The 12,500-nt window shown below is 45.0% G+C and overlaps 1 protein-coding gene across 1 annotated transcript in view; it reads right to left on the bottom strand.

Annotated features, from left to right (window-relative positions):
* LOC137653851 (golgin subfamily A member 6-like protein 22) overlaps positions 1–12,500 on the bottom strand; it is a 15,920-nt gene that overhangs the window by 1,909 nt on the left and 1,511 nt on the right. The window lies entirely within an intron of this gene.

Genomic DNA, 12,500 nt, shown 5'->3' with positions numbered 1-12,500 from the left:
ATATATATATATATATATATAAATTAATCAATTCATACATACCACTACCAAAGTGACATACATAAGGGTTTTGCTCTGACCAAAGAGCTCATCAGGTGGGTTTTGCCCACATCCATTATTGCAGGCTTGGTTCCCACGACCCTTCTTCCTTCCCTCTTTTTTTTTTTTATTTTCTTTTCATCTCAATTCATAACTCATCAGTACTTCATAAATGTATTATGATAATTCATGACTTATATTTGAGTCGGAAGAATAAGGGAAGCAATTTGAAACCTACTTCAGTTTTCTGGGCATTGAACTTACGGGTTTTTCCGTCACGCCAGAGGTTGCCCTTCCTACTGAAACAGCTTTCGGCCAACTTCCCTCACTACAGCTAGCCTATTAGGGGTCAGTCATGACTTCTATTTGAGTTGGATTACTTAGAGAAGCAATTTGAAACCTACTTCAGTTTTCTGGGCATTGAACTTACGGGTTTTTCCGCCGCGCCAGAAGTTGCCCTTCCTACTGAAATAGCTTTCGGCCTACTTCCCTCACTACAGCTAGCTTATTAGGGGTCAGTCATGACTTGTATTTGAGTTGGATTACTTAGAGAAGCAATTTGAAACCTACTTCAGTTTTCTGGGCATTTAACTTACGGGTTTTTCCGCCGCGCCAGAGGTTGCCCTTCCTACTGAAATAGCTTTCGGCCAACTTCCCTTACTATAGCTAGCCTATTAGGGGTCAGTCATGACTTGTATTCGAGTTGGACTACTTAGAGAAGCAATTTGAAACCTACTTCAGTTTTCTGGGCATTGAACTTACGGGTTTTTCTGCCGCGCCAGAGGTTGCCCTTCTTACTGAAATAGCTTTCGGCCAACTTCCCTCACTACAGCTAGCCTATTAGGGGTCAGTCATGACTTGTATTCGAGTTGGACTACTTAGAGAAGCAATTTGAAACCTACTTCAGTTTTCTGGGCATTGAACTTACGGGTTTTTGCACCGCGCCAGAGGTTGCCCTTCTTACTGAAATAGCTTTTGGCCAACTTCCCTCACTACAGCTAGCCTATTAGGGGTCAGTCATGACTTGTATTCGAGTTGGACTACTTAGAGAAGCAATTTGAAACCTACTTCAGTTTTCTGGGCATTGAACTTACGGGTTTTTCCGCCGCGCCAGAGGTTGCCCTTCCTACTGAAATAGCTTTCGACCAACTTCCCTCACTACAGCTAGCCTATTAGGGGTCAGTCATGACTTGTATTTAAGTTGGATTACTTAGAGAAGCAAATTGAAACCTACTTCAGCATTTTTGGCATTGAACTTACGGGTTTTTCCGCCGCGCCAGAGGTTGCCCTTCCTACTGAAATAGCTTTCGGCCAACTTCCCTCACTACAACTAGCCTATTAGGGGTCAGTCATGACTTGTATTTGAGTTGGATTACTTAGAGAAGCAATTTGAAACCTACTTCAGCATTTTGGGCATTGAACTTACGAGTTTTTCCGCCGCGCCAGAGGTTGCCCTTCCTACTGAAATAGCTTTTGGCCAACTTCCCTCACTACAGCTAGTCTATTAGGGGTCAGTCATGACTTGTATTTTAGTAGGATTACATAGAGAAGCAATTTGAAACCTACTTCAGTTTTCTGGACATTGAACTTACGGATTTTTCCGCCGCGCCAGAGGTTGCCCTTCCTACTAAAATAGCTTTCGGCCAACTTCCCTTACTACAGCTACCCTATTAGGGGTCAGTCATGACTTGTATTTGAGTAGGATTACATAGAGAAGCAACTTGAAACCTACTTCAGTTTTCTGGGCATTGAACTTACGGGTTTTTCCGCCGCGCCAGAGGTTGCCCTTCCTTCTGAAATAGCTTTCGGCCAACTTCCCTCACTACAGCTAGCCTATTAGGGGTCAGTCATGACTTGTATTTGAGTTGGATTAATTAGAGCAGCAATTTGAAACCTACTTTAGTTTTCTGGGCATTGAACTTACGGGTTTTTCCGCCGCGCCAGAGGTTGCCCTTCCTACTAAAATTGCTTTCGGCCAACTTCCCTTACTATAGCTAGCCTATTAGGGGTCAGTCATGAATTGTATTTGAGTTGGATTACTTAGAAAAGCAATTTGAAACCTACTTCAGTTTTCTGGGCATTGAACTTACGGGTTTTTCCGCCGCGCCAGAGGTTGCCCACCCTTCTGAAATAGCTTTCGGCCAACTCCCCTCACTACAGCTAGCCTATTAGTGGTGTCATGACTTGCATATGAGTCGGATTACTTAGAGAAGCAATTTGAAACCTACTTCAGCATTTTGGGCATTCAACTTACGGGTTTTTCCACTGCGCCAGAGGTTGCCCTTCCTTCTGAAATAGCTTTCAACCAACTCTCCTCACTCCAGCTAGCCTATTAGTGGTGTCATGACTTGTACATGAATCAGATTACTTAGAGAAGCAATTTGAAACCTACTTCAGCATTTTGGGTATTGAACTTACGGGTTTTCCGCCGCGCCAGAGGTTGCCCTTCCTTCTGAAATAGCTTTCGGCCAACTTCCCTCACTACAGCTAGCCTATTAGGGGTCAGTCATGACTTGTATTCGAGTTGGACTACTTAGAGAAGCAATTTGAAACCTACTTCAGTTTTCTGGGCATTGAACTTACGGGTTTTTCCGCCGCGCCAGAGGTTGCCCTTCCTACTGAAATAGCTTTCGACCAACTTCCCTCACTACAGCTAGCCTATTAGGGGTCAGTCATGACTTGTATTTGAGTTGGATTACTTAGAGAAGCAAATTGAAGCCTACTTCAGCATTTTTGGCATTGAACTTACGGGTTTTTCCGCCGCGCCAGAGGTTGCCCTTCCTACTGAAATAGCTTTCGGCCAACTTCCCTCACTACAACTAGCCTATTAGGGGTCAGTCATAACTTGTATTTGAGTTGGATTACTTAGAGAAGCAATTTGAAACCTACTTCAGCATTTTGGGCATTGAACTTACGAGTTTTTCCGCCGCGCCAGAGGTTGCCCTTCCTACTGAAATAGCTTTTGGCCAACTTCCCTCACTACAGCTAGCCTATTAGGGGTCAGTCATGACTTGTATTTTAGTAGGATTACATAGAGAAGCAATTTGAAACCTACTTCAGTTTTCTGGACATTGAACTTACGGATTTTTCCGCCGCGCCAGAGGTTGCCCTTCCTACTAAAATAGCTTTCGGCCAACTTCCCTTACTACAGCTACCCTATTAGGGGTCAGTCATGACTTGTATTTGAGTAGGATTACATAGAGAAGCAACTTGAAACCTACTTCAGTTTTCTGGGCATTGAACTTACGGGTTTTTCCGCCGCGCCAGAGGTTGCCCTTCCTTCTGAAATAGCTTTCGGCCAACTTCCCTCACTACAGCTAGCCTATTAGGGGTCAGTCATGACTTGTATTTGAGTTGGATTAATTAGAGCAGCAATTTGAAACCTACTTTAGTTTTCTGGGCATTGAACTTACGGGTTTTTCCGCCGCGCCAGAGGTTGCCCTTCCTACTAAAATTGCTTTCGGCCAACTTCCCTTACTATAGCTAGCCTATTAGGGGTCAGTCATGAATTGTATTTGAGTTGGATTACTTAGAAAAGCAATTTGAAACCTACTTCAGTTTTCTGGGCATTGAACTTACGGGTTTTTCCGCCGCGCCAGAGATTGCCCACCCTTCTGAAATAGCTTTCGGCCAACTCCCCTCACTACAGCTAGCCTATTAGTGGTGTCATGACTTGCATATGAGTCGGATTACTTAGAGAAGCAATTTGAAACCTACTTCAGCATTTTGGGCATTAAACTTACGGGTTTTTCCACTGCGCCAGAGGTTGCCCTTCCTTCTGAAATAGCTTTCTACCAACTCTCCTCACTCCAGCTAGCCTATTAGTGGTGTCATGACTTGTACATGAATCAGATTACTTAGAGAAGCAATTTGAAACCTACTTCAGCATTTTGGGTATTGAACTTACGGGTTTTTCCGCCGCGCCAGAGGTTGCCCTTCCTTCTGAAATAGCTTTCGGCCAACTCCCCTCACTCAAGCTAGCCTATTAGGGGTCAGTCATGACTTGTATTTGAGTTGGATTACTTAGAGAAGCAATTTGAAATCTACTTCAGCATTTTGGGCATTGAACTTACGGGTTTTTTCCACCGCGCCAGAGGTTGCCCTTCCTTCTGAAATAGCTTTTGGCCAACTTCCCTCACTCCAGCTAGCCTATTAGTGGTCAGTCATGACTTGTATTTAAGTCGTATTACTTAGAGAAGCAATTTGAAACCTACTTCAGCATTTTGGGCATTGAACTTACAGGTTGTTCCGGCCGATAGAGGTTGCTCTTCCTTCTGAATTAGCTTTCGGCCAACTTCCCTCACTCCAGCTAGCCTATTATTAGTCAGTCGTGACTGATGACATTTGAAATTCAGTGGTGAAGCCAAGGGCCATTGTTTTGCCAGGCGGTGAAGCCAAGCGTCATATTTAGGCAGGGCGGTGAAGCCAAGCAGGCCAGGCGGTGAAGCCAAGCAGGCCAGGCGGTGAAACCAAGCGCCATTGTTGTGCCGGGCGGTAAAGCTAAGCGGGCAAGGCGGTAAAGCCAAGCGCCATTGTAAGCCGGGCAGTGAAGCCAAGCAGGCCAGGCGGTGGAGCCAAGCGCCATTGTAAGCCGGGCAGTGAAGCCAAGCAGGCCAGGCGGTGAAGCCAAGCGCCATTGTTGGGCCGGGCGATGAAGCCAAGCGGGCCAGGCAGTGAGGCCAAGCGCCATTGTTTTGCTGGGCGGTAAAGTCAAGCGAGCCAGGTGGTGAAGCCAAGTGCCATTGTAAGCTGGGCACTGAAGCCAAGTAGGCCAGGCGGTGAAGCCAAGCGCCATTGTTAGACCGGGCGGTGAAACCAAGCGGGCCAGGCGGTGAAACCAAGCGCCATTGTTAGACCGGGCGGTGAAACCAAGCGGGCCAGGCGGTGAAGCCAAGCGCCATTGTTAGACCGGGCGGTGAAACCAAGCGGGCCAGGCGGTGAAGCCAAGTGCCATTGTAAGCTGGGCACTGAAGCCAAGTAGGCCAGGCGGTGAAGCCAAGCGCCATTGTTAGACCGGGCGGTGAAACCAAGCGGGCCAGGCGGTGAAACCAAGCGGGCCAGGCGGTGAAACCAAGCGCCATTGTTAGACCGGGCGGTGAAACCAAGCGGGCCAGTCGGTGAAGCCAAGCGCCATTGTTAGACCGGGCGGTGAAACCAAGCGGGCCAGGCGGTGAAACCAAGCGCCATTGTTTTGCTAGTCGGTAAAGCTAAGCGGGCCAGGTGGTGAAGCCAATCGCCATTGTAAGCCGGGTAGTAAAGCCAAGCTGGCCAGGCAGTGAAGCCAAGTGCCATTGTTTTGCCGGGCGGTGAAGCCAAGCGCCATTATAGGTCAGGTGTTGAAGCCAAGCACCATTGTTTTGCCGGGCGGTGAAGCCAAGCGGGCCAGGTGGTGAAGCCAAGCACCATTGTTTTGCCGGGCGTTGAAGCCAAGCGGGCCAGGCAGTAAAGCCAAGCGCCATTGTAAGCCGGGCACTGAAGCCAAGCGCCATTGTAAGCCGGGCACTAAAGCCAAGCGGGCCAGGCGGTGAAGCCAAGCACCATTGTTGGGTTGGGCTGTGAAGCCAAGCGCCATTTTAAGCCAGGCGGTGAAGCCAAGCCAGCCAGGTGGTGAAGCCAAGCGCCATTGTAGGCCGGGCGGTGAAGCCAAGCGCCATGTAAGCCGGGCAGTGAAGCCAAGCAGGCCAGTCGGTGAAGCCAAGCGCCATTGTAAGCCGGGCTGTTAAGCCAAGCGCCATTGTAAGCCGGGCTGTGAAGCCAAGCGCCATTGCAAGCCGGGCAGTGAAGCCAAGTAGGCCAGGTGGTGAAGCCAAGCGCCATTGTTAGACCGGGCGGTGAAACCAAGTGGGCCAGGCCGTGAAACCAAGCGCCATTGTTTTGCTGGGCAGTAAAGCTAAGCGGGCCAGGTGGTGAAGCCAAGCGCCATTGTAAGCCGGGCAGTGAAGCCAAGCGGGCCAGGCAGTGAAGCCAAGTGCCATTGTTTTGCCGGGCGGTGAAGCCAAGTGCCATTGTAGGCCAGGTGTTGAAGCCAAGCACCATAGTTTTGCCGGGCGGTGAAGCCAAGCGGGCCAGGTGGTGAAGCCAAGCACCATTGTTTTGCCGGGCGTTAAAGCCAAGCGGGCCAGGTAGTGAAACCAAGTGCCATTGAAAGCCAGGCACTGAAGCCAAGCGGGCCAGGCAGTGAAGCCAAGCACCATTGTTGGATTGGGCTGTGAAGCCAAGGCCATTTTAGGCCAGGCGATGAAGCCAAGCCGGCCAGGCGGTGAAGCCAAGCGCCATTGTAGGCCAGGCGGTTAAGCCAAGTGGTCCGTGCTGTGAAGCCAAGCTGGCCAGGCGGTGAAGCCAAGCGCCATTGTAGGCGAGGCAGTGAAGCCAAGCAGGCCCAGTGGTGAAGCTAAGCGTCATTTTCCCCACCCAAACAGTACGCGCTCATTCATCATTATACAGATGTTCTTCACCTGCATAGCCAGTCCTTAAGCCTAAAAAAAAAAACCTTAAGCCTTAAGAAAAAAAAAAATCCATTTACCAATCCTAAGCACTATTGTTGGGCCAGGCGGTGAAGCCAAGCGGGCCAGGCGATGAAGCCAAACGCCATTGTTGTGCCGGGCAATGAAGCCAAGCGGGCCAGGCAATGAAGCCAAGCGCCATTGTTGTGCCGGATGATGAAGCCAAGCGGGCCAGGCGGTGAAGCCAAGCGCCATTGTTGGGTCGGGCAGTGAAGCCAAGCGGGCCAGGTGGTGAAGCCAAGCGCCATTTTAGGCCAGGCGGTGAAGCCAAGTGCCATTGTAGGCTGGGCGGTGAAGCCAAGCGCCATTGAAGGCCTGGTGGTGAAGCCAAGCTCCATTTTAGGCCAGGCGGTGAAGCCAAGTGCCATTGTAGGCTGGGCGGTGAAGCCAAGTGCCATTGAAGGCCGGGTGGTGAAGCCAAGCGTCATTGTTGGGCTGGTTGGCGAAGCCAAGTGGGCAGTACAGTGAAGCCAAGCGTCAATTTTTGGCCGGTTGGTGAAGCCAAGCGTCATTTTACCCACTGAAACAAGACACACTCATCCATCATTATCAGAGTTTCTTCACCTGCTTAGCCAGTCCTTAAGCCTAAAAAAGAACCTTAAACCTAAAAAAAAAAACCCTGAAGCCTAAAAAAAAAGAAAAAAATCAATTTAACAATCCTAAGCGCTATTGTTGGGCCAGGCGGTGAAGCCAAGCGTGCCAGGCGATGAAGCCAAGCACCATTGTTGTGCTGGGCAATGAAGCCAAACGGGCAAGGCAATGAAGCCAAGCGCTATTGTTGTGCCGGGCGATGAAGCCAAGCGGGCCAGGCGGTGAAGCCAAGCACCATTGTTGGGCCGGGCAATGAAGCCAAGCGGGCCAGGTAGTGAAGCCAAGCGCCATTTTAGGCCAGCCAGTGAAGCCAAGCGCCATTTTAGGCCAGGCGGTGAAGCCAAGTGCCATTGTAGGCCGGGTGGTGAAGCCAAGCGTCATTTTACCCACTCAAACAAGACACACTCATTCATCATTATCAGGGTTTCTTCACCTGCATAGCCAGTCCTTAAGCCTAAAAAAGAACCTTAAACCTAAAAAAAAACCTTAAGCCTAAAAAAAACCTTAAGCCTAAAAAAAAACGTTAAGCATAAAAAAAAACCTTAAGCCTAAAAAAACCTTAAGCCTAAAAAAACTTTAAGCCTAAAAATAAAACCTTAAGCCTACAAAAATCCTTAAACCTAAAAAAAAAACCTTAAGCCTAAAAAAAAAACCTTAAGCCTATAAAAAAATGAAGAATTTTGTGAGGGCATCAGCTCACCAATTGTAAGGACCAAAACTTACTCTGCTCATCCCAGTTCTTCAACCTTCATCAGCAGCCATTTGATATCAGAACACCTTTCCAGACTGACCTGCTCCGAAGAGGCGTAGCTTCCTTCACTAGCTGATTATCTTGGTCCAACCTGTAAGGACAAGACTGCCTACTAGAAGAAGCCTAGCTCGTTCCCCCTGCAGAGCCGGTCTTCTAGATTATTTCCCCAGAACCACCCGAAGGTTGATATCCGAAAGAATAGATCTAGATATCTGACCATTTGTACACTTGACAAACGACTTGTACTCGTCCATCAAGGTACAGAGCATACTAGAATCAGCGGGGTTTCTTCCCTCAGTAGGCCATTGTCCTCCAGGTTATTCCAAGAATTGTAATTCAAGCTGGATAGTTAAGCCTTGCATCCTCCAAGCTGGTCAGTCCTTCCAAGTATCCTCCCTCTAGCTGCCTGTCAGCAGTGGCGATTCTAGGACTCTGAAAGTGGGGGGGCCACTTCAGGGCCAATATAAATTTTGGGGGGGCATTTATTGTTGGTGGCTAGGTGGCACTCTGAAGACAATATTATGTCATTAATGAAATAACAAATGACAATAATAACACCTCATTACTTTCATAACTTGCATTTGTAAAACATATACATGTATGCCTACACAAACATTATGATAATGGAGGTTATTCGTATTACTTAAAAAAAAATATATATGTATTTCTTGCAATATATTTTTAACAAAATCGCAAAAATATGGCAAAAATATCTTCAAAACAAAAATGAATCATGAGTTATGAATGTAATGTAAATATTATGTTGATATTAAAACCCCATGCAAGCATGCATGAAGTAATGCAGTGTTGCCAACAGGGCGAGTTTCCCTTTCCTGAGGTGAAGTAGATTATAGTACGTATATTTAGTGCAGCTTAATTCTACGATTATCATGCCGGCTATCAAATTCATCAACAAAACAGTCTAAATCAATTCCCTCGGCACGTGCACTTTCAATGGACAGTAATGCGATATTACTCAATCTAGCACTGGTCATGGAATTTCTGAGAAATGTTTTCACTAATTTCATTTTTGAAAAACTTCTCTCACAAGAAGCACTGGTAACAGGAAGAGTGACAGATATTAACAATAGTTTGTACAAACAGTCAAATGCAGCCTTATAAGGACTAAGGAATGACAGGAATTGTGTAATGGATGTAGGCTGTATTGGCTCTTTCGTGAGTAATTTCTTCACCAGAGGGATCTCATATTGTAAATCATTTTGACTGACCGAGTATGCCATTGCATATGCCTTCAAGTCTTCTTCTAACAAGAATGTCTGTCCTCCAGGACAGAGAGCTGAAATACCACAGAAAATTGCATTTGACTCTTTGGAGAAACGACGGTCTAATTCACTAATTAAGCAGTCTAGGACTTCATAGAAAATCCTGATGTGTTGCACATGACATGGAACAGAAGATCCTTGACCACTTGTTTCAAACACGATAAATCCATCAAGCTTACGAGGTTTCTTTACCCGTTTTCTTGTTGTTGTTGGTGTAATGCAGCATTTCCTGCAGAGTTCATTAACCTTCTCAGAGTAATGGTCATTCAAGTCAGAGTTGCGTACATTAACTAAATGTTCATGGAGTGACGAAATTAGATTTGCTGCTTTTCCTAGGTCTGCTTGTTTATCCTGTAGCTGTGTAGACACTTTATTAACTTTTCCAAGAATATCTGTGAAAAATTGCAATAAGTAAACAAACTCTGCATCAATCTGGGCAAGCAAACCGCGAGCGGATACAGCTCGGGCACCAATGTCATCTTCAGAAATTTCCTTCAAAAGTCTCATTATACATTGCAGACGGAGTAGAGCATTTTCACACGAAGTGGCCCGACACCACCACCTTGTGTCACTGAGATGCTGCAGTTCTCGTACTTGTTCTTTAGGCAACATTTCACGCTGTATCAAAATGAATTTCTCATGAACTACCGAGTTACTAGCAAAGATATAGAGTTCTTCAAGCAAACTAAAGAATTCAGCAGCTTCGGGTACATACTTTGCAACATTTATCAACACTAAATTGAGCCTGTGTCCATAGCAGTGTATATAATATGCAAAAGGAGCTTTATCACGAATTCGTTTCTGAACACCACTAATCCCTCCACTCATCACTGATGCCCCATCAAATCCTAATCCTACAAGAGAAGATTTGTAATCCAACCCCAGTTTATCCAAACTCTTCAAAATAATATCTGTGATAGAGGCAGCATCCAACAAGTCCATCTGAGTGAAAGAAATGAAGCACTCCTGAATACAATTTGCTATTTCATCATAAAATCTAATAACTAATGCCAACTGCTCTGCCTTACTAACATCCTTGGCTTCATCAGCTTGAACAGAAAAGTAATGACATGACCTAACTTTTTCTGCAATTTCTTCCTTCACCATACATGCAAGTGTGTCAATCATCTCATTCTGTATTGCAGAACAAGTGTATTTTTCATTTTTTGGACCACTTTCTACTCTATCAGCTATAATAGGATCACGTTTAGCAGTGAATCTGAGAATCTTACGAACATTTCCTGGATTCAGTTCATCATCACCTTCTCTATGTCCTCTCTGCGAAATGTCTTGTGTTACAGTCAACAGGATTATTTCACCTAATGTCTTTATGTAATGACGATTTTCAAGAACTTTCTTCTGGTATGCCTCACTTATACACTGAGCAATTGATGTTTTATCAGCTTTATTTCGTTGATAGTCCGCCCATGCAATACAAGAAGTTTTGTGGCACTGAGAGGAAATGTGCTTTTCGATGGCACCATCTTTTCCATGTGCTTTCTTCCATCGTCTAAAGCCACTCTTTATGAATGCTTCATCTGCATTGCCATATGTTGGTGGAGCAAAGTGCCTGCATGCAAAACAGAACATTGCATCTCGTTCTTTAGAATATTCAGCCCATTCATATTTGTCGAACCAAGCCCCCACAAAAGACCGAGCATGAGACTTTCCTTCACTATGCCTTGGATACTCTTTTAATCGTACCTGAATAGGATTCTCAGAAGCAGATTGAGAAATGTCAGCTGGTGCAGAATCTTCCTTTTTCTGTTTCTTTGTTGGATGATCATGTGAACTTGATCTTGCAGGATTGCCAATACTTTCACGATCACAGTCTCCCTCTGACTTCTTAGCAGGTTTATCAGATTCAAGGTTTACTGTCAATGGTGTATCACATTCACTGCGTTTTTTAATTACAAATTTATCCATGATTGTCTATAGTACAATAAAATTATCTGTGATAGTAAGTTCTGAAAAAAAAATAAATTAAATCAAATAATCACACGTAATTCACAATTAACACAACACACCTGTCACCACAGAAAAATGTGATAAAATTTGCGGTTTTGCCGACTACCGACTGGAAGAATAGAAGATGATGACAGCACGCACACACACACACTGTCACACACACACATACACACACACACACACACACACACACACACCCACACCCACACACACCCACACCCACACCCACATATATATATATATATATATATATATGTGTGTGTGGGTGTGTGTGTGTGTGTGTGTGTATAACATGTATACAGTATAATAAATATATGCACATATAGGCCTACACTATCACTGCCAACATTCACGAATCACAAAAATTATGATACAATTAGGCCTAGACGATTTTTATTATTATAGGAATTGTTTTCTATGTAAAAATAAAATGGGGTTAATTGTCACCGACTCACCAGCTACTTGTATTTTGGCCTATTTAGTTATTTTCTTTCAAATATGGCTAACGACAATATTTATATTTGGCTTTTGTCAGATCTGTTTGTGAAAAGGTTAACACTGGGTTGAAGGGTTAAAACTTGAGTTGGGATATAGACCTACATCATATAACAAAAAAATTAGTGTACATTGTTTGCTACTTTACACCCGCCTGTCAGATTCTTCTCATTCTTTTTCTAAGATTTCGTATAATTATTTTTTTACTCTATTTTCGTATCCGCTTCTTATGTGAAACACCCACATACTGTACATAAAGATCGAATATCTCATAGCCACTAGTCTACTCCCACTTTGTATGAGACGAAATAATGAATACCACTTATGCTCAAATGCACTTATGCACAAATAATTATGCTTTAGACACTCAATAAGACACTAATCGGGTAAAAACTGACTTGACCGGCTCACAGTCTCACAGAAACGGACTACATGTACTGATCACATCATCACATCATACATGGAAGAAACATACGCTTCTGATTCGCGTCACACAAACACAAGCGGGCGAGGAGGACAGAGGTGTAAAAAAAATTCCAATAATTTTAATCTAGCAACGTTACCATCTTTTTTTTTTTTTTTGTGATTACGTCTAGTTATTGTGATAGGATGGGATATTTGAGTGTATATATAGTATACTGTATAATTTATAAGGTATATATTTATATTATATATTATATTATTATATATGCCTAAACTAAGCTTATTTAGAATTAGGATATGGAAACAAAAACTGGGGGGGCCAAGCTGGGGGCCAGCCAAAAAACTGGGGGGGCCATGGCCCCCCCTGGCCCCCCCCCTAGAATCGCCACTGCCTGTCAGTCAGTCAGTCCATAGATCCCGGTGGGGGGGAGGGGATCTCCTTCCTGT

The sequence above is a fragment of the Palaemon carinicauda genome, chromosome 14 (genome assembly GCF_036898095.1).
Source record: "Palaemon carinicauda isolate YSFRI2023 chromosome 14, ASM3689809v2, whole genome shotgun sequence".
NCBI classification, from domain to species: domain Eukaryota; kingdom Metazoa; phylum Arthropoda; class Malacostraca; order Decapoda; family Palaemonidae; genus Palaemon; species Palaemon carinicauda.
This window is presented reverse-complemented; position numbering and strand designations above follow the sequence as displayed.